Genomic DNA, 23446 nt, shown 5'->3' on the forward strand with positions numbered 1-23446 from the left:
TAGGATGGCTAAGAGGATCTCCTCTCCAGCAGCAGCAGCACCACCACCAGGAACAGTAAGTCAAGCTACATTCCTTGAGTGCAAGGAAACTTGCCTGTCTCAAATCTTGGCCATGGATGGAAGAGGAAGAAAAAAATCAAACCTGAGAATTTACCATAATAAGTCAAAACTCATATTAGTTTGCAGTGCAAGTTCATACAACTCTTAGAGTCCCAAACCCCTGAAGCAAAAAATTTAATGTGAAGAGTTGTAGTTGGTAATAACCCAGGCACATAGCAGAAGCAACCTTAAATACTTTCTAGGAGAATTCTTCTGTAACTCAGACCTGGAAGAATCCTCATAACAAAGTTATAAGAAAAATGAGCAGCTCACAGTGGAAAATTAATCAACTAAGTAGCAAATTGTCTCTCTCCCTTACACACACACACACACACACACACACACAGAGAGAGAGAGAAATAAAGCACAATAGAGATAGCCAGCAAATCGGACACACAGATATCTTAGATACTGGCAATACTTCAGATACTAGAAGTAAAAAATACTGCAATATAAACAAAAAACAAAATGTATAGTTTAATAACAGACTAGAATAAGGGCAAAATGAAGACATTTTTAGACAAAATCCAAGACAGTTTGCCATGAAGAGACTCTCAGTTAAGGGAGGTCTAAAGAATCCAAGTTGAAGAAGGTGATTCCAAGTAGAAGGTCTAAAATTCAAAAATGAGTAGTAAGCAACGAATGTGGCAAACATGTGAATAAATGTAGGCAAACATCCACTATTAAACAACAAAATCGTATGTGATTGGCTGCGTGCAATGCCTGACCCCTGTAATCCCAGCACTTTGGGAGGCCAAGGCAGGCAGATTGCTAGAGCCCAGGAGTTCAAGACCAGCCTGGCCAACATGGTGCAATCCCATCTCTACTAAAAATACAAAAATTAGCTGGGCATGGTGGTGCATGCCTGTAGTTCCAGTTACTCTGGAGGCTGAGGTAGGAGGATCATCTGAGCCCAGGGAGGTCGAAGCTGCAATCATTTTGACTGCACTACTGTACTCCAGCCTGGGTTATAGAATGTGACCCTGTCTTGAAAAAAATAAATTTTAAAAAAATCATCTATGATTAATAATTTTTAAAAATAGACTAAACACACAATAAGAATAGTATACAGCACAAGAGAGGAAAATGGGAGTTAAAACATTCCGAGCTATTGTTTAGGAGGAAGAAAAGATATTGACTGAATTTAGACTTTTATAAATAAAGTATGCATGCAAAAATTTCTAGGATTACTGCTAAAATAGAGATATAGAATATATAAAAAACTAGCAGACGAAGGAATAGGATGAGAAAAGAATATTAACCTAAAAGAAGAGTCAGGTACAGTGGCTCACGCCTGTAATCCTAGCACTTTGGGAGGCCAAGGCAGGTGGATCATTTGAGGTCAGGAGTTCAAGACCAGCATGGCCAACATGGTGAAACTCCATCTCTACTAACAATACAAAAAATTAGCCAGATGTGGTGGTGTGCACCTGTAATCCCAGCTACTCGGGAGGCTGAGGTGGGAAATCACTTGAAGCCAGGAGGCCAGAGGTTGCAGTGAGCCAAGATCGCACCACTGCACTCCAGCCTGAGCGACAGAGCGAGACTCCATCTCAAAAAAATAAATAAAATAAAAGAGAAAGAAACAAAATCAGAACAGAAAGTACAAAAGAGAAAAATCCAAATATATCAATATAATAAATGTAAATAAATGGACTAAATGATCCATTTAAAATCAAGTATTATGAGACTTATTTTTAAAAAGAAAGAAAAAGAAAAGGAAGGAGGAGGGAAAGGAAGAGAGGGCCAGGCGCGGTGGCTCACACCTTAATCTTAGCACTTTGGGAGGCCAAGGCAGTTGTATCACCAGGTTGAGAGTTCAAGACCAGCCTAGCCAAGATGGTGAAATCCCGTCTCTACTAAAAATACAAAAATTAGCCAGGCATAGTGGTGGGCGCCTGTAATCCCAGCTACTCAGGAGGCTGAGGCAGAGAATTGCTTGAACCTGGGAGGCAGAGGTTACAGTGAGCCAAGATTGTGCCACTGCACTCCAGCCAGACTCCTCTCAAAAAAAAAAAAAAAAAAAAAAAAAAAAAAAGGAAGAGTGGAAGGGAGAGAGGGAGGAAATATTGAATAAAAAAATTAAAAAGAACTGATATTAGGCCAGATGCAGTGGCTCACGCCTGTAATCTCAGCACTTTGGGAGGCTGAGGCGGGAGGTTGGCTTGAGCTCATGAGTTCAAGACCAGCCTGGCCAACATGGCAAAACCCCATCTCTGCAAAAAATATAAAAATTAGCTAGGTGTGGTGGTGCACGCCTATAGTCCCAGCTACTCTGGAGGCTGAGGTGGGAGGATGGCTTGAGCCCGCAAGGCAGGGGTTGCAGTGAGCCGAGACTGTGCCACTGCACTCCAGCCTGGATGATACAGACAGACCTTGTCTCAAAAAACAAACAAAAAAATTAAACATTAAAAATAAATACATACATAATTAAATAAATGAAATTAGTGTAATCTGGGCTCACTTTCCCAGGATTTAAACAACTAAAGTATCCCCCCATTAGCCTTTCCCTCTAAGACTTGGAATCTAAATTAAAGCCAATATAATACTACAGCAGTGCTTCTTGATCTTTAATGCACGCATGAATCACCTGGGGATTCTATCAAAATGCAGACTGTGATTCAGCAGCTCTGTGGCAGCACCTGTGATTCTGCATTTCTAGCCAGCTCCCAAGGGATGCTGATGGTGCTGGCCTCTAGACCATCCCCACGGTGGCAAAATACTACGGCGCTGGTAAACATGGATTTAATTTGTTTAAAAGACTAATAAGGGAAATGTAATCTAAAGAAAAGCAAGGCCAGACCTATAATCTAGCTGTAAGCCCAAACTTCAAAAGTTTTGAAAATAAACTTTTTTTTAATTTTGTTTTTTTAAAGTTTGTTATCAAGACTTAATAGGAGGCAAAACTTTACCTGAACTGATGTGAAGTTATTCATGGTCTTTATCTCAGTGTGAATACTCAGTTTCACTACAGAAATATTAGTGTGCATGATTAAAAAGTGCTGCACTAAACCCTGCTAAATCCAAATGTATTATTTTTCTAAACTCTAAAAAATATATTTTTTAAATTTTACTTTAAGTTCTGGGATATACGTGCAGAATGTGCAGGTTTGTTACATAGGTATACATGTGCCATGGTGATTTGCTGCACCTATCAACCCATTATCTAGGTTTTAAGCCCCGCATGCATCAGGTATTTTTCCTAATGCTCTCCCTCCCCTTGCCCTCCACCCCTTGACAGGCCTTGGTGTATGATGTTCCCCTCCCTGTATCCATGTGTTCTCATTGTTCAACTCCCACTTATGAGTGAGAACATGCGGTGTTTGGCTTTCTGTTCCTGTGTTACTTTGCTGGGAATGATGCATTACTGGCTATATACCCAAAGGATTATAAATCACACTGCTATAAAGACACATGCACACATATGTTTATTGCAGCACTATTTACAATAGCAAAGTCATGGAACCAACCCAAATGTCCATCAATGATAGACTGGATAAAGAAAATGTGGCACATATACACCATGGAATACTATGTAGTCATAAAAAAGAATGAGTTCATGTTCTTTGCAGGGACATGGATAAAGCTGGAAACCATCATTCTCAGCAAAAAAAAAATCTTAAATTCCAAAACACCTCTGTCCCAGAGGTTTTGGATAAGGGACTTTGGAGCCACAGTGCATTTCTTTCATTCTTTGACTAATCAGACCTTTTGTGATCTTTAAAAAAAAAAAATTGCCTCTAAAGTATAAGAACACTGGGAGAAGAAAAAATATATAATTATTCAGTAGTGTAATAATCATTCAGTATCAAAAACTGGTTTTTTTTTTTCCTGTAAATTAAGTACTTAAATGAAATCCCAAGTCATTACTCCTTGGGGTCTTATTTTTGTTATCTTAAGACAAAATAACACTGACCTAATTTCAGCTTTTAAGTGGACAGCCACAAGCACCTTCCAGGCAGAGCTATTCCTTGGAGATGCCACTCTTTGAAAAGAGAAAGATGCCACATTAGCTTAAAAGCACCAGAAAGAAAACAAAAACAAAAACAAAAAAAACCTTCTGACAAGATTAAATAAAATATATCTTTATATACAACATGTAAATTCCAGTTACAGTTCTATTATCTTGTGTATTTAAAGAAAACACAACTTCAGTGAAACTAAAATTGCTAGTTGCTGGGCTTGAAGCAGTAACATACAGAACTATATATAGACGTAAAAACCTTTAGAAATAGCTTTAGCCCCTACAGAGTTTTTCCAAACTATTACCTACCTTTGATTCCCAAAGAATGAAACCTGGAGAGACAGCAAAATCTCCAGTGACTCGTTCCCTCCCCACAGTCAAACCACAAAAGTACTTCTAAGGCAGTAATATAGTGGTCACTTCAGGCATTGCTACAAATGGTACTTCTGAAATCGAGGCATATTTTATAGAAGATATTTAAGCTTCACCTCCACAGAAAGATGATATCTTCCCAAACGTTTGCAGTAGACACTGATCTCAGACCATAAGCAGATAGTTAACATCAATCAACAGGCAGAGACATGGTTTAATAACGAGGGCCACTTTCAAAAGCCAACTCATGTACAAATGACTTCCACTCTTTACTCCTCTGAAAACCCTCTGGGTTAAGGAGAAGCTTTGTTAAAGATTTGAAAATAAAGAAACATCTTTTATTAACCCCAATGACTTTTGAGGATCTGTTATCATTGTTTTAAGGACAAGAAGAATATGGCAATAGAAAAAGTTCATTGTAAAGGGAAGACATTTTATTGGGTAGTCAAGCATGGCTAATTATAATAAACAATGAGTGAAACTGATTCTAACTCTGCCATATTAAACCAACAGTCATATTAAGACTTAAAGGATTGTGCATCACATACCCCAAAACATAAATTAATGAAGAAATCTATCTAAAATTATTTCAAGAAATAGCTGCTGCCTATAGTTTTGAGATAAAGCCTCTGGCAGATCCACAAACTTTGACCTGTAAACCACTTGACAAAAACCAATAATGCAGGAAAAAACACAATTTGTAACCCTGTTCCCCACTGTTAAATTGAACAAAATAAAATAGGAAAATGAGAAACCAAAATGAAGCCAATACTAGATGCTGAGATAACATTTTCAAAGTGTGCCAGTTGTATATTTAATAAAAGTGGCACTTATATTTGAGTTTCAATTCAGATGGCTCTGCTTCTAGACAATATATGTTCATCATCAGTAAAATTCCCTCTAAAACACAATGTGTGTGAAAACACAGTGCATTTTAAATAAATATGAAATGAATGTGACTATTATAATAGTTCTGGCCAGTAACCTCCAAGATACTACAAAATACAATGACAAGATTCATTTGTGACATCATATTTACATAGGTAAACACATTTTACCATTGCCATATGATACCATTGCCACACTTCACCATTTTTATGTTTTCAAAGCAGGTTTTTTTTTTTTATCACTAATGCTTCAAGATAAATACACGTGATAAACAGTAGAGAGATTTGTTTGTGTGTTAATAATTTAGCAACCAAATAGATGACATCTATCCAATGATCTCTCAAAAGCTTCTTTTGTTGTACCTATTAAGACTTTATCTTCCAGTTTTATCTCCTTATTCAAGGCTTGGTGGCCCAACTAAAATGACAGCGCTGCAATCCTAGCCTGCTCGTTAAACTGCAACAAAGCAGTGAAATTCAGTGGAATCTAACAATCACTAAGTATTCAGTTCTGCTTTCTCACATGTCTCCTTTTATGGGTGAAGACACAGAAATAGTTGACTAATTTTAATGACTTACCCGAGAATATCAGTGTGAATACCCTGGTACAAAATGAGTTGAAGTCATGCTTGAAAAATATATTTTTCCCCAACCATGCAGCAAAAGTAAGTAATTTTTAAATGTCTCTTTTGAGATTAATTTCAAACGTCTCTTTTGAGGAAAGCTGCCAACTTTTTATTTCAAAGGAATTTCCAGCTCATTCCCTCTCATGCCTCTCAACAATTTGGCATCAGTGTCCTCTGGATCCATTGACTTGACCACCTCTCCATGGTCCATTCCCCGCTTAATGTCTTTACCCTCCTCCTTCACCCCCTTCAGCCTGGTCTATGGCACCATCCAAAAATCATTCCCTCCTCCTTCACCTCTTCCAGCCTGGCCTTTGGCACCCCCAAAAATTGTTCCCTTGCATGTGCCCCAGTCCACGCCTGCCCATCTCCACTTCCATGTTACTCAGATGGCAAAACTATGACCATGATTACCTACAAGAGAACCCTTAGACTCTCTCCCTACACCACAGCAAATGACACAATCTAGAGAAAAATAAAGAACTATGCTGACTGATTTTGCTTTAAAGATATGATAGTAATCTCAATGTGCTTTCAGTTCTGCTCAGCAATCTTATTACACTGTCTTGGTCAACTTATACTCCTCCTCCTAGAAATGACCCCTTCCTCACACCCATCTGATCTTGATTCTTATTTTTCTTAGAAAACAAAGGCAAGCAGAAGATAATCACAGCATCTTCCCATAACCATGTGCATTCGCCTATATGTCTCTGTACAAATCTAGAATATGCAATGCCTTAACTCCAGCTAATGCAGCCAACCCACCACTTACACTAGGTCCCATCCCCTCTTGCCTACTTAAGGAGATCCTTCTGTCAATTTCTTTATCTCTACTAAATAATGATCAGCTTTCAAGTGTAATATAACTCCCATCTTTAAAAAGTAAATTTTTCTGACTTCACATCCTACATAGCTATTCTCCCTTACCTCTCACCCCATAGCAAAAGTCTCTCAGAAATGTATATTCTATCTTTATTTCCTCATCTCTTATTCTCACCTGAACCAGCTTCAGTCAAGCTTATGCCACCACCCAATGATATGATATTGTCAATGTCACCATGATCTCCATGCTGCTATATCCTATGTTCCAGTCTCAGCCCAGGTCCTCAACCTCTCAGTAGTATTTTCATGGTTCTCATTTCTCCTTCCTCCTTGGCACTGTCTTCATGTAGCTGTGGATCACTTCACTTGTCCGACTGTCCTCTCTCCTCAATGGCTGCTCCTTTTCGGTCCTCTTCACTGGTTCCTCTTCAGCTCTTCAACCTCTAACTGTTGGGAGCACCCCAGATTTAGTTCTTCAACATCTCTTCTCCTCTCAGTACACTCCTTTCCTTAAGAATTTCATCCAGGCCAGGAGTGGTGGCTCATGTTTGTAATCTCGGCACTTTGGAGGCCGAGGCAGGCAGATCACTCGAGGCCAGGAGTTCGAGACCAGCCTGGCAAACATGGTGAAACCCTGTATCTGCTAAAAGTACAGAAATTATCTGGGCGTGGTGGTGCACATCTGTAAATCCCAGCTACTCGGAGGCTGAGGCACGAGAATTGCTTGAACCTGGGTGGCAGATGTTGCAGAGAGTTGAGATGGTGCCACTGCACTCCAGCCTAGGTGACAGAGCACCCCCCCCACCCCAAAAACAAAGCATCTCATCCAATCTCATGGATTCAAATCCACCTATCCATTGAATGACCAACCTCATATCTCCAGTCCTAACATTACCCTTGAAGTCCAGGCTCACATATGCAATATGCAATGGCCACCTTCTCTTGAATAGGCAAACAGCATCTTGAACATTCTCCTCATCTGAGAAAATAGTGTCATCAGTCAATCAGATGCTCAGGCCAAAGTCCACATCAAATCGCAAAGTCCTAATAGCAATATTTTCAAAAGATATCCTGAACCCAACACATCTCACAACCACCACACTTGCCAACTGTGTTCAAACCCCATCATCTCCCATTTGGACTCATGCACAAGTCTCCTTGCTAGTCTGTTTGTTCTCTTGCCCTCAACAGACTACATCAGTTTCCAACATAAAGCAGGTCATGGTTCTCCCACATTCAAAATCTCAATGGCTTCTCATCAGATGTAGGGCAGGCCCTGGTTCTGTGGCTCCTGACCACGTCTCTGGCTTCATCTCCTACCCATCTCTCCTCACTTGCTCACTCTTCTTCCAGCCGCACTGGTCTCTTTGCTGTACTTCAAACATCCGACTACATCCCTGCCTCAGGGTCTCTGAAATGGCTATTTATGCCACTTGAAGGATTCTTCCCTGGGGTAGTCACATGGCTTTTCTCCCTGCTTTCTTCAATTTCTTGTTCAAATGTCACCTTCTCAAAGCAGCCTTTCCTAACCACTGTAGGTGAAATCAGGCACCTTGCACTGTCTGTCTCATTTCTCTGCTTTGTCTTTATAACTCTTATCACTGATGCTACACTGTACCTTTATTTGTTTGCTTATTACCCAATTCTCTCACTAAAATGTAAGACACAAAGTCAGAGACTCTGTCTTGTTTCTTGCTGTACCAGCAGCATTGAGAGCTATGCCTGGTTTATACCAGATAAATATGTTTGTGGAATGAATTACCAAATAAAGAATGAATGAATTAGCAATTTCACCAATATTAGCCATGAGTATGTGTCATCCCCACATACTAAAAAATAAAGAACAATTTTGATTAATAGACACCATCAAAGCAAATCTGTACTGTTATCAATATTCTCATCTCATTTCCTATGCAGATTTTTAATATAAAAAGAACAATAAGAGATAACTCAAAATTGGTCTTTTTTTAAAGGTATCATGCATGTAGTGGCTAATTTGTAGCAGGTTTAATTCCTTGCATAGGTGTTTTGATCAATTGTGATCTGAAAGTCTCAAGCAAAAAAAAAGTTACTTTTCCCAGTTGAAACCAGGGTCTCAGGAATACACTCAAAATCTCAATATTATGCTATAATCAGTCTGTCTCTTGTTCAGTAATGTGGCTAAATAAAGAGTACAGTTAAGCAGCTGGTTCCTTCTTCATTATGCAAACACATCTTCTCTGCTATATTAAATCACAAGCTCCCTGAGTGTAAGGACACTTCTCTGATTCCCTATAACAATCAGAATAGGTTAGGTTACACTGAGTATGCCAAATCATGGACCCTCATCCCAACAAAATCCCAACTAAAGCATTCTGCTAAAGATATATGTCTAGTACAGATTGGCAATAATCTGTCTTATCGCAGTCAATTAAGGACCCAGAAAACAGAGGGTCCATCTCAACACTCGTTTTCACAATCACTGTGGCAGTGGGATGGAAACATGATGAATCATGCACCGGCTCTTAAAGCTTCCAACACTTTGCTCACATTTCATTAGCCACAGCAAGACACATGGCTCCCATCTACCTTCAGAGGAGGAGAGAAAGTGCAATCCTACAATGCTGCCAGAATATTTGCAGCCTTTAGGACTGCCGCATTCCCCTTACAGAGTCTTGAATAATAACTTTTCCATGATGACAGGTGAATATACTCCTGTTTACCTCTCTTCTACCTAGTCACATATTTGAACACATAGATGGCAACCAATGGATAGACCCAAAATCTCTGGAAAGAAGAAATGATGGAGAAAGTTCATGCTAAAAAAATTAAAAGCAAAATTAAACTACATTACATTTTTTAGGAGTTCTACCAATAACAACCAAAAGATCCCATCACCAGGGCCTAAAATTTATTTCAGAATAAGACTTCAGTAAGCAAAACACTCCCCTGATGCGTCCCTGGCAATGCTTCTAATTTTGTAGGCACTTGGTGTAAGATCTTTCTTGGCTATAATTCAGGTTTAGCTGCACTCAATCTATTTAAATAAAAACTGGCTCTGACCTCAGATTATTTCAACTTCAGCAAAGTGATTCAGAAGCCAAAGAAACAAGATAAGATTAATAAATAGCTAAAAAGACATTGGTAACTATACAGAGATTTGTATATGATAGACTAAGTACCTGTCACAAGAAAATGACAGATATGGCAGATAGAATATCTGCAGTATTCTAGTCTTTTATAGTTCAGGTTACATAAAAGCATATGAACCACGGCAAAAAAAAAAAAAAAAAAAAAAAGGTGGGAGGGGTGGCGCAGGGGACAGGAATATATAAAAAAAAGATTATAAGCAATTATGTAAATGAAGAGTAAATGAATAAATACTTGCAGGGAAATTATTTATATAACATACAAAATAACTGTATTACAGAGCTTTTATGTTCTATAAAAACCTGTGAACATTAGCACTCTACCAGCTCTTGATTCATATGAGATTTTTAATCACCAAAGACCTAATAGAAAGGGGTTAGATGACTGCTCCTGTTTGAGTCCCTGGCCCAACATTCCCTCATGGCACTGGACCTTGGTAGGTAGAGAAGAACCTCGATGCATCTGAACAGTCATGCCTCTTTCATCGTGGAGACATGGTAAAGTGTATAATGCAGGCAAACAAGGAAGTAAATCATTGAACAACACACACTCCTCCAGAGGTCTCTTGGTCTGTTCCAGTCCAGCTACCATAACAAAATATCATAGACTGAGTGGCTTAAACAACAGAACATAGTTCTCAAGCCTGGGAAGTCCAAGATCAAGATCAGGCAGTGTTTGGCTTCTAGGGAGGCCTCTCTTCTGGGCTTGCAGATGGCCACATTTCTGCCAAGTCCTTACATGGCCTTTCCTCTGTGTTCACATGGAGAGGGAGTGCGCACTCTTCCTTATTATAAGGCCGTGAATCCCATCATGAAGGCCCCACCATCATGTTCTAACCTAACCCTACCCACCTCCCAAAGGCCTCATCTCCAAATACCACCACACTGGGGGTTAGGGCTTCAACATAGGAACCTAGGGCTCACAGGCATTCCATCCACAACAAGAAGTAACACATGCCTTAACTGGGTGGCAGCGAAACACAGACCACTCTCTGAAGCATGTGTTCTAAACAGTACCAGGTTTAAAACACAAAACAGGTACTATATGGTACCTGTTTGAAGTGCCAGGATACCTCACAGTTAAATGAGGGTGCACCAGTAAGGTAAAAACCACCTATTTGGCTTCTAAAACAACATGTGACAAGTTATCATTGGACTCCCTCCCAAAGTCCCTGCTCTTCTTCCATATTAAACCCTTCCAAATTGCATTAGGAGAACTTTTAAATGATGGAGCAGATTTACATATACAAGACTTCTAAACAAAGGCATTGTAAAAGCTGAAAAACTGCCGTTCTGCTCTGGTTACTAAGATCCCTGAGATAAGAGGATTGAAAATAAGCACAGCGGCAGGGTGCGGTGGCTCACGCCTGTAATCCCAGTACTGTCGGAGGCTAAGGCAGGCGGATCACTTGAGATCAGGAGTTCAAGACCAACCTGGCCAACATGACAAAACCCCATCTCTACTAAAAATACAAAAATTAGCCGGGCATGGTGGCATCTGTAGTCCTGGTTACTTGGGAGGCTGAGGCACAAGAATCCATTGAGCCCAGGAGGTAGAAGTTGCAGTGAGCCAAGATCACGCCACTGCACTCCAGCCTGGGCAACAGAGTGAGACTTTGTCTCAAAAAAAAAAAAAAAAAAAAGATAAAAATAAGTGCAGCTGTGAACTGGCTAACATAAATTAACTACTTATTTGATAGTAGGCACTGGGTTAATAGCATTGCTGGATGTAGTCAAATATAATATTCACAATAATCCATAATACAAGTAAAGAAACTGAGGTCCAGAAGTGTTAGATAATTGGCACAACATCATATAGTCCAAAGTACCAGTCAGGTCTCCGACAAAGTTGTTCCTCTAACCATGACTGGGAAACAATTTCAGGGCCATTCACTAGCTATAGGTCCATAAGTGAGTGACTTAATCTCTCTGAACCTCAATTTCTTTATCTGTCAAACGAGAGAATTAGACTAGATGACCACTAATTAAGTTTTTCTTTCTCAGGTTTTATGATACTCTTAAATAACAGTAGACAGAAACCAAACAAACAAAAAAACCCTTTATATACCTATTCCACAGGATATAAAAGGATGTTTTTAATGCCGATAAATAATCATGTGATTTTAGAGTTCTGTCATCATTTTATAACCAAAAAAAGGCACCCTCAACTCTAACCAGCTGTCTTAAAATATTTAACACTGGAAAGAGTGTGGATGAGCATATACTCCCATTAAAGAAAACTACCTCAAAATGTATGCTCAGTTGGCAGCTATTATATTGCATCAACTTAAAAAATTTTCTGAAGATGAGTATTCTAGCACAAGTTTTAAAAACCCTTGTTGAAGCCTCAGCACATCTGGGGAAGCTGGACTGATTGCAGACACACCTTCTGCAAGCCAATGCCTCTGCTTTGGAAATACTTACATGGAAGAAAAGCAAAAGAAAAAAAAAAAAAAACCTCATAAACTGGCGATAAGATAGCCAGCATCACATAGCAGGATAAGCAAACACTTCCACCATGTGGGTTTAATGGCAGTCACTCAGATATGTCATTCTTGCACGCAGACATGGTGTGATCCCGAAGTAGAACTCAATACAGAGGCTAGCACATCCTTCAAGAGACTTGGAAAGAGTATTTGGAGCTAATCCGGCATTGATTGCCAAGCCAGATGGAAATCTGATAGAGTGAAATTTTAACTTTCTGAACATCCTGAGAACTTGGAGGAGAGATCATGGGTGGCAGGTCTGTCTCTTGAGCTGCTAACTTTGTACCACCTCCAAGCAGTAAGTAGGAGCACAAAATGACCTGCGAAAGGCCCTGCAATTAAGTTATTTAAGAAAAATTCACTGCAACGAAGTCTGCTAGTTTAATAATGAGTTACAATGAGAACACTCAAAGGAAAGCACTTAAGGGAGGTGACAGGAAAGCAAAACTTCCCAGGAAGTATCTCAGCAGCGAGTATCTTCAAGGGAAACAGCATTAACAGACAGACAGATACACTTTGCATGTAGCCAACAGAACCAGTGGCTCTCTTGGAGCAAACACACTCAGAAATACCCAGATGGGAAAAGTAAGAGAGTAACCACAGATCCCATGACACCCTTCTTGTAGCAGCTACAGATACAAACTGGAATACCCCCTTGACATCACACTAGGTAGACATAAATGTGCCTTCAGAAGCAAACATTCTTTTTTTTTTTTTTTTTTTTTTTTTTAGATACAGTCTCACTCTGTCACCCAGGCTGGAGTGCAATGGTGAGATCTTAGCTCACTGCAACCTCTGCCTCAAGCAATTCACCTCTCTCAGCCTCCCGAGAAGGTGGAATTATAGGCGCCTGCCACCACGCCCAGCTAATTTTTGTATTTTTAGTAGAGACGGGATTTCACCATGTGGCCCAGGCTGGTCTTGAACTCCTGACCTCAAGTAATCCATCTGCCTCAGCCTCCCAAAGTGCTGGGATTACAAGTATGAGCCACTGCTCCAGGCCACAAACATTCTTAAGAGGACTGTCTTTACATACAAAAATACATATCACAAGGCCAACACATATGATACCTTTGCATTTATTACAGGTAACATGAAAAGGATATGTAATTAAAGAGAGTAATTATGAGGTTTTTGTGGCCAAATACAGACATAAACATGATCAAATGTTTCCTTGACAAGCTATCATCTGCTCACAAATGGAATTAAACTTAAAAGTATATTGTGTTTCATGTAAACATATACAGCTGTATTACAGATGGTTGCAGATATAGTACAATATGAATGTCATTAAAAATATACAGGCCAAAGGCCCAGATTTCATGGTAAAGCCCTCACTCAGTGGGGTGGCAGGGGACGGAAACATGCAATGAATATAAGTTTTATAATGTGCACAGAAATAGTTCCATCCACTTGTACATGAGTTTAGAAACAAGTATTAAGGCTGCATAAAAGTCACTGTCAACTAAAGTCATTGTTTTAGGGTGAAATAAGAACAATAGTACAACACATTTGATTTTTTGCAAGCCCAATTTTTAATAAGAAATTCTCTATGTACAATTTTCTCAGAAAAAAATTAATCCACCTCAAAATCAAAATTAAAGTATTGAGCCAGTGGCAGGCAAGTAGGCATTTTTAGCTTGCCTTTGGTTATCTATGGGGATGGGCACACCATAGAAAGTGACTTATGTTGGCCAGGCGTGGTAGCTCACGCCTGTAATCCCAGCACTTTGGGAGGCCGAGGTGGGCAGATCACCTGAGGTTGGGAGTTCAAGACCAGCCTGACCAACATGGAGAAACCCTATCTCTACTAAAAATACAAAATTAGCTGGGTGTGATGGCGCATGCCTGTAATCCCAGCTACTCGGGAAGCTGAGGCAGGAGAATCACTTGAACCCGGGAGGTGGAGGTTGTGGTGAGCCGAGATCGTGCCATTGCACTCCAGCCTGGGCAACAAGAACGAAACTATGTCTCAAAAAGAAAAAAAAGAAAGTGACTTATGTTATACATAAGTTCAACCCTTTAACTATACAGAAAGCCAAATACACGAAGTCGCTATGCTCCACCCAAATTAAGAAGACACACTAAATAAACCATCTATTGCTCTGTCCAGCAGTCCCTTAACCCTGTATCTAGGACACACTCCCCCATTTTACAGGAAAACTACTCTTTTCTCCACTCCCACCATGAGGCTGGCAAGCACAGTGCCCCACCTTCTGTCCACAGTTAACTGATCCTGGGTTAGGCATGTAACCAAAACCAAGCCAGAACCTTCTACCTTGGAGCTGGGATGGGCAACACACTCACTTTCCAATAGTGAATCTGTAAAGGACAGGGCAGTCATCCTGCCAAAAGCCACATCTGCTACTAAGCAGAGGGCAGAAGAGGACACCGCAGTGCAGAGATGGACAGAGGCATGAGATCTTGAATGGAGGGAGGTCCTTGCATATCAGCTGTATCCTTCCCTGTTCTGTGTGACATAAACCAGTAAGTTCCCCTTTGCTTGCTTGGATTGGTGTTCTCCCAAAGTGTCCCAAATAATCAAACCCCATAGGTAAATGGAACTCATGCATGTGTGTCTAAAAGAAAACAGTGGCTTTTGATTATAAATCTGTGGAATGAAGGATACTGTACAAAATACTAGGCAGCCTCGGACCATGTTCAGAGTGCAACCCACCAGAAAGCTCATGAGACAATGTTCAGAGTGCAACCCACCTGAAAGCTCACGAGACCATGTTCAGAGTGTAACCCACCTGAAAGCTCATGAGACCATGTTCAGAGTGCAACCGCCTGAAAGCTCACGGGACCATGTTCAGAGTGCAACCTACCTGAAAGCTCATGAGACCATGTTCAGAGTGTAACCCACCTGAAAGCTCACAGGACCATGTCAGAGTGCAACCCACCTGAAAGCTCACGAGACCGTGTTCAGAGTGCAACCCACCTGAAAGCTCACGGGACCATGTCAGAGTGCAACCACCTGAAAGCTCACGGGACCATGTCAGAGTGCAACCACCTGAAAGCTCACGGGAATGAGGCGGATTTGGGTAGAAGATTAAAGGTGGTTTTTTGATGGGGAGAGAGAAAGTCATGTCAGATTAAGAAAGAATGTAAGAATAGAGAAGATAACACATGTTCCAAATCCTGGCAGACGTTCCTAAATTCTGGGAGCCTTGTTGGAGGCACACCATAAGCAGGGCTGAGAGCTTACAGAGCAAAGGCTAGTCCCCTAGGGAGCTGTGTGACCTGGTGCCGGTTTTTTATCTGGGCTTCATATCCCCCCATCTGTAAATGAGAATACTGCTTACACTGTAGGATTATTATGAGGCAGTTTTTATCAAAAGACGACTCTAGAACCACCTACATCATAATCACTTTGTTGGAACACAGATTCCTGGGCTCACGCTGAGATTTATTGAATCAAAGTAATCAAAGTCCGCTTTGTAAAACAAAACAAAATGCTTCCCAGGTGTTTCTTATGCACACTAAAGTTTGAGATCCACAGTTAGAAGAATAAAATAAATGTCGAGCACATTTCTAGCCCATACTTTTATTGAATTTCTACTACTTACTTCTACCAACAACAAACACCAAAACAAAAACCAAAAAACTCTCAAAGGCTGCTCAGCTTGAAATTACAGGCAAGTGGATTCTCCAAAATTATGCCAATTTTGTACTTTACAAATGAGAAAAAGATTAATTAACAATATCAGGCTACCCTGAGCTTACGCTTATCAAGATTTCTATATTTTAGAGCAGTAATTCTCAACTTAGACTGCACATTAGAATCACCTGCAAAGCTTTTATTTAAAAAAAAAAAAAATCCCTATATTCAAGGCTGGGCTCCAGACAAAGAAATCAGTCTCTGGAGGTGGGGTCCAGACATGAGCATTTTTTAAATGTTCCAAGGGATTCCACTGTGCAGAGGCAAGGTTTTCATGTTTCTAGCGAGGGTAAGAAAAGAGTGTCAACTACTATGCAGTGAGATCACTGGGCGGAAAATGTGACTGCCATCAAACTCAGCAGGCATGCAACTTTGTTTTCCAGCCTCTGTATGTGAAGGCAACCACATCCTATTTCCTACCTTTTTTTCTAAGTGATAGATAAAATACTTAAGAAGTATATCAGATTTATAAACACAAAATTGGCAAAAAAAAAATTGATGTCTGAAAATATAAAGAGTTGGCAAAGATGTGAACTGACAAGATCTTTTCTGCACGTCTAGTGGGAGTGGAAATGGATACAGCGACCCTGGAAGCCCTTTCACATTCTTTTGTAAAGTTGAATGATTTCATACACCACAACACAGCAGTGGTTGCCGTTCTTCCTTTAAGTATATACACAACGGAAACCTCGGCACATGCAAGCCAGGAGACGCAAATGCTTACAAACAGCTCTGCTCATAGATACAAAAACAGGAAACACCCTGAATGCCCAATGACACAAGTATTGATAAATCATAGTATAAGCTATACTAATATTTATAGAAAACTGCAGTATAAGCACAAATAAAAATACTACATAGCAATGACAGCATGGATGAATCTTAGTAACATAAGGCTGAGTGAAAAAGCAAGTCTCAAGAGACCATATAAGCCAGGGATGATACCTCTTCATAAAGTTCAAAGCCAGGCAAAATGAAACAATGTATTGCTTAAGCATACATGTAGATACCTAGGGGTGAAGCAAGAGAATGATAAACAATGTTCAGAATGCTGGTTACCTCTGGTGGCAGAGGGATAGGGAGGCGAAGGAGTAAGATAAAGGAGAATTACAGAGATAGAGGTATAAGAGAATAATGTTCTGATTCTTAGATTAGGCATTGCGCCCACAGGTTTTCATTTCAAATACAATTAAAATGAAAGAAGACCATGCGTGGACAGTTGGCGGTTTGGTTTGTCCAACCACCAACTGTGACCACCAACTGTGGTTCATTCTTTGAACCAAGAATGGAAGGAAAATAAATTTCTATAAGTAAAGACAACAGAATCCAATACCAATGAGAAAAAAAATTCAAGGGACGTTCAATTATTCCAATCAAAGTCAAATACTTAGTATGCCAGAATCATCCCATCTTTCAGGTTCCATCTTATTTTAGAAGCAAGAATCTCAAAATGGTCAGGCCAAGGTGTAGAACCCTCATCTTCAAGTACAGTGACTCCTCCACCTTTCCAGCCAAAGATGTCCCTGGTACAGCTAATCGAGTGAACTGTTATGAAAGAAGGAAAAACAAAACAAACCCTCCCAAACAATAGCCCCCCAAATCCAATGTCTAATTTAACAATTCCCAGTTTTTTTAAGGTTATACTCTTTATATTTCTATAAGGAATTAATATAATGTAATCTCTGACACAGTAGGAATCCTTCAGTAGGATGGGTGTATCAGTCATCTTCATGTTGGTTGGGAAGGGAAGGATTATTTCATCCTCAACCTAAAAGATAAATGATAGAAGTTATGGAAATTGCTATTCTCTTCTCACCTCTATTCTTTTGATGTGAAATTAATCTCAACCATTCTGTCTTATCTCAATTTCCACCTTTTAAAACCAAGCGACAGGCTTAGTTCTTTTCCACTAGAAACTTTTGAAAATATGTTTTGACTTCCAGGAAGCATTTGAATATATAAGCGTAAGGTCAGCAATTTTGACAGGTGGCAGCCAGGTACAGGACAGATCTGTTTAGCATTTGACTCGGCCAGTCTTTTTGAGATCAATTTCGTGGAGGGATTTTGAAGAGAATATTTCTCCTACACAACAAGGCTCTTATTAATTTGAAGACAGTGTTCTAGTTTCACCAAAAATAAATTCTTAAGCTCCTACTTTGAATGACATAAAACAAAAGCAGAAAAATAGGTTTGCCTGTAGAAACACAATAGCCCTTAGCGGTGGTTCTCAAACTTTGGGGAGCCCCCAAGCCCCCAGGAGATAATGCTAAATAAAATGCAGATTTCCAAGGCTCACTCCAGACTAACTGAATCAGAATCTGGAGGGCAGGATCAGGACACTGCATTCCTAACAAGCAGTTCAGGACATTCTGATGCAAGAGACCCCTGAACAACACTCCAAAGAAAACATGGTGCCGGCCGGGCGCGGTGGCTCACGCCTGTAATCCAGCACTTCGGGAGGCTGAGGCAGGTGGATCACAAGCCAAGAGATCGAGACCAGCCTGGCCAACATGGTGAAACCCCATCTCTACTACAAATACAAAAATTAGCCAGGCGTGGTGGTGGGCACCTGCAGTCCCAGCCACTCGGGAGGCTGAGGCAGGGGAATTACTTGAACCCAGGAGGCAGAGGTTGCAGTGAGCTGAGATCATGCCACTGCACTCCAGCCTGGGTGACAGAGTGAGACTCCATCTAAGAGAGAAAGAGAGAGAGAGAGAAGGGGAGAGAGAAGGAAGGAAGGAAGGAAGGAAGGAAGGAAGGAAGGAAGGAAGGAAGGAAGGAAGGAAGGAAGGAAGGAGGGAGGGAGGGAGGGAGGGAGGGGAGGGAGGGAGGGAGGGAGGGAGGGAGGGAAAAAGAAAGAAAGAAAGAGAGAGAGAGGAAGGAAGGAAGGAAGGAAGGAAGGAAGAGAGGAGAGAGAAAGAAAAAAAAGAAAGAAAGAAAAAGAAAGAAAGAAAGAAAGAAAGAAAGAAAGAAAGAAAGAAAGAAAGAAAGAAAGAAAGAAAGAAAGAAAGAGAAAGAAAGGAAGGAAGGAAGGAAAGAAAGGGAAAGGAAGGAAGGAAGGAAGGAAGGAAGGAAGGAAGGAAGGAAAAATACAATGAAACTCTGAACATGTGCACTGTCCTGGACATTAGACACATTGGAAGAACCTCTGTGGGTCTGAAATCGTATCCACACAACTTGAGCCATAAGTTTAAAAACATACTTTTGTGGGCTTTGAGAGTTAATGCACTTACAAAAATGCCTCCACTTCCTTACTTACAAAACCTGATAGCAATTTTAAAGGAAAAGTATAGTGTTGGACCAGATTTAATCACTTGAACTTGCTATTTAATCACTGCCGAATAGTGGCATTTAAAAAATCCAGGAAGAAAAATTCCTCATGCTAGGGAATCTAATTCTTTGAGATCTTACACTAAGCAGGGAAGATTCCGACTGCTGGTCTGCCTTGTTTTCAGTCCATGGGTTAGAATAAGCCTTGTCTACCATCTGGGAACAAGTAGATCCAGAATGAGGCTTCTCATCACTGCAGCAAGAGATTGGGGAGAAGCTGCTCACTGAGTTAATTTGCCTGTATTGATTTCACGAACATTTCAAATCAGTACATTATGAATAGTGGGAGGGGGGATGACAGTAAGGACCTGATACCACTTACGTTCATTCTAGTTATCCATTATTAAACTCCTTTACAGGTTTTTGCTAAAACAGCACATTAACATGTTCTACGTTAAGTATCAAATGAACTGAAAATATCTGTTGTCCATATATTGTGACAAGATCACAATGCTATTTGATTAAAAGATATACACCAGGAGGTTTTTTGGGGGGATAAACAAAATGTACTCTTCTGACTTAGATGTAACTCCAAAGACTTTTACCAAGTCTCTAGAGCTGGAAAAGCGGTTTGTGATGCCCAAAGCATCTTTCTCGGTCCCCTGCACGCCTCCTTTCTATCACTGTCCCACCCGACGTTTGCACAGGTACCTAGCGGATCTCCTTTTGCCCTCAATCTTAGCTTCCCTCAGAGAAAGTAAATCATCCGTCTAGAATTTCTTAGATAGACTAGAAAGTATAGAGGCAGGAAGGACATTAGGGTTGCACAAAGGAGAATGAAAGTCCATAAAAATGTTTTTCATTTTTTGGTCAGGTCGCTCTGTTTTACTAAGCTGGGAAAATCAGCAGCCTTAGTTCTCAGTGACTTAGTGGTAAGAACAGATTTATAGCTCACATACTGAAAGTCATGGCAGTAACTCCTGATAATACTTTTATCTCAAAGTTTTCAATTTGACAGGATTTTACAATGAGATGGTGTCACAGAAAGAAAACTTTTCCTTCCTTCTATAAGAAAGTGATTAAAACCTACAATTAGGATAAACCATCTGTACCCCTTTCACCTCCACACACACCCCATCCTCAAGAGCCCTGCCTTTCAAGTTTCCTTTGCAGGTGCAGACTTTTGTTTAAATATGTTTTATTTTTATAACTTAAATTATACCATTGGCTATTCTAATTTTCTAAGTACTAATATTTTTTGCTTTATTCTTTAATTCTTTTATCTCCTAACAGTTGTTGCTTTACCAATTTCGATGCTAATTTTCCATATCTAAAGAACCATGGCTGTATAAATTTTTGGTGGAGTCTAACCCTTACCATTACAAAATATCACCTTTTGTCCACTTAATACTTTTTGCCTTGAAATTGCCCTCATGCGAATAGTGCCAGTCCTGTTTTCTTTTTGCTTGTGCTTGTCTACAATCGGTGCCCATCTATTTATTGTCCAAATGGTACCATTTTGTTCAGGCACTCTCCTTGAAAACAACGTGGAAGCAGGCAGATTTTGCTTCTTGCTTTTTCCACTGCATTTGAGACTGTGTCTTCTCCTAGGGAAATTTAACAAAGTTTTGCTAGTATAATAATTGTTAAATCAAAGTTGACCACTTTTTTTTTTCTTGTAAATGTACATTGACCACTTTTTTTTTTTTTTCCCTGTAATCCCAGCACTTTCAAAATCATGGACATGGATTAAAAAAAAAAAAAAAAAAAAACTAGAAAGCTTCAAGGCTGAGGCAATAACATAGTATGAAAGTACAAGCCTGCCTAACTCCCATATACCTCTACAAACTTTAAACAATCCACAGTAGCCCCTCAGTATACTTACTTGGGGGATTGGTTCCAGGACCTCTTGCATATACCAAAATCCAGGCATACTCAAGTCCCGCAGTCCACCTGCAGAACCTGCATATGTGCAAAGTCAGCCCTCCCTACACACAGGCTTTGCATCCTGGGAATACTGTATTTTCAATTCATGTTTGGTTTAAAAAAGACTGGGATATAAGTGGACTCCTGAATTCAAACCCATATTGTTCAAGGGTCAACTGTATATTGATTCCCTGCTAGAGGAGAAAACAATTTTGAGACACAGCATCTCCTTTCCCCTTTGTCCTCTTCAGATATATAATCTTTGTCACCTTAATCATGTAATCATATTCCTAAATCTCTACTTCTCTATGTATCAAGACTAAAGAGTACCATTTCAACTATCCACTATGAAACAGAAGAAAACACATGCTCTTCCAGCCCATTCCACCTCCAGCCCCCTCCAGCCCCATCTCTCATATTTTATCACCTATTATAAGCATTATTTTACAACATCAAGTTTTAGAATATTTCCATTTTTTTCAGTAAATATAATTTATCTTCCATGCTTTGCATACAGGTTAATTATGAAAAATGAAAACTAATAAAATATTTTCAGTATTACAATGAGGTAAATATTTTATTCAGTGCAATTCCAGATAGTGAAACTAAATCAGTTAAAGGAGATATAGTCTGTAATCACCATACTAGCTGTAAGCGTCAAGTTCCAATGTATTCTTTTTTCTTATATGCCATCAATTATGCAGAATTCTGTCACATTTCAGTTTACCTCATATTAAATTGGGACTTCATTTGCAAATTTCTGTTTTTCCAAGAATTTCTAATTGCCTTTTTTCTTGTTGACATAAAGACAAGTTTACCATCTTGTTGACAGTAAAGACAAGTTTTCTTAACTTGTCTTTACTGAATCAAGATCATCTAGCTGGTCAATCTAGGATAAGTCTAGTGTACAGCTATATATGTATATATTTAGTGTCACTGTTTGGTTTTGGTTGTTATATTTCCTACTTTCCTACTTTCTTAAATTGCTTTTGATACAGCATAGCGTCAAAATAAATTTTTAGAGACTATACATGGTAGATAAAATTACAAGTGCTTTCAGTCTGAAAAGCAGGGATGAGTCAACAGAAGGCTTCCTGTTCAGAGTTTCAAGAACAGAAATCAATCGGCAAATAAGGCAGATGACTGCAAGACGACGCCAGAGACAAAGCTCCAACTACTGTTAACTGTGTTCATTAGGAGATCCTAAGGGTGAACGCTGTAGCCAGCCACTCTGTGTGGGTTGTTGGTGGTGACATATCCACACCCATTTGTGTGCTTCTGGCTGATGGCTTCTGACTCACCCGTTCTTTCTCTGTCTACTGATGGGATCTCAGTGCATCAGCAAAAGATGAGAGATGTTTGCCAATAGAAAGCAGTAAGCATAAAGGTAGCTATCACAAGAGACTTACACCATGTTGCCGAGCTTTCCCAAGACATTGACTTGTGGCTCCAAGACCTCGCTTTGTTTTCCCCTTATCAATGCCCCTGTTGAGGACAAGCAAAGCCTGGGGCCAATCCCATGACCAGCTCTTCTGTGTTCCAAAGGGTGGCAGTTTCCAAATTAAAATCCTTCAACTTTCCATTTCCTACTCCCATATTCCTCCTGCTATTACTAGAAAGTTTTCCAAGGTTTTCTTGGGAAAACAATTCTATTTATTTCCAAGAAAGCACCATGAAAGCGGGAGTTCAAGACTTCCTCTGTTTTGAAATTAGAACAATGCAACACAAATACACATCTAAGAAAAATTTTTTCACTGTTATACCTTTCTCTTCTCTCTACTTTCCAACTGAGAAGATAAAATTCTGACTTCCAATTATGGCCAAAATTGTAAAATGTCTGGGAATTAACTCAGGGAAATTGTTTATAAATCATCATCATAATAAAAGTAATGCTATTCTCTTAATATGAATAGGCAACGTGAAATGCAATAGTGGCACAGAACTTGTGAGATGAATGGGGCTAGAACTCATCTCTGGGTGATGGGATTACAGAGGTTTTTGTTATTTGTAACCTCTTCTCTATTTTTTAAAAAATTACTGCAATTGCTATGCATTGTCAGTGAAATTTAGAAGTTTAAAATATAGAATAGAAATAATTATGGTTTGGTTTATTATTGTAGAGATTAAGGAAATAATTTCATATCTCTATTTTCTCTGTTTAAGAAAAAAAAAAAATCTGCAAAAAGAAAATGTCCCTGTAACAAA

The 23446-nt window shown here is 39.7% G+C and overlaps 1 protein-coding gene and 1 long non-coding RNA gene across 14 annotated transcripts in view; both read right to left on the minus strand.

Moving 5' to 3' along the window:
* The window catches only part of RGS6 (regulator of G protein signaling 6), a 626535-nt gene that overhangs the window by 492519 nt on the left and 110570 nt on the right, over positions 1-23446 (minus strand). The gene's annotated exons all lie outside the window — the stretch shown is intronic.
* On the minus strand, positions 1535-18813 carry LOC126959597 (uncharacterized). Its single transcript, XR_007727575.1, has 2 exons — positions 15362-18813; positions 1535-15325 (listed from the first exon to the last, which is right to left on the minus strand). It is a non-coding gene; the product is annotated as an uncharacterized LOC126959597 (long non-coding RNA).

Source organism: Macaca thibetana, chromosome 7, assembly GCF_024542745.1.
Source record: "Macaca thibetana thibetana isolate TM-01 chromosome 7, ASM2454274v1, whole genome shotgun sequence".
NCBI lineage: Eukaryota > Metazoa > Chordata > Mammalia > Primates > Cercopithecidae > Macaca > Macaca thibetana.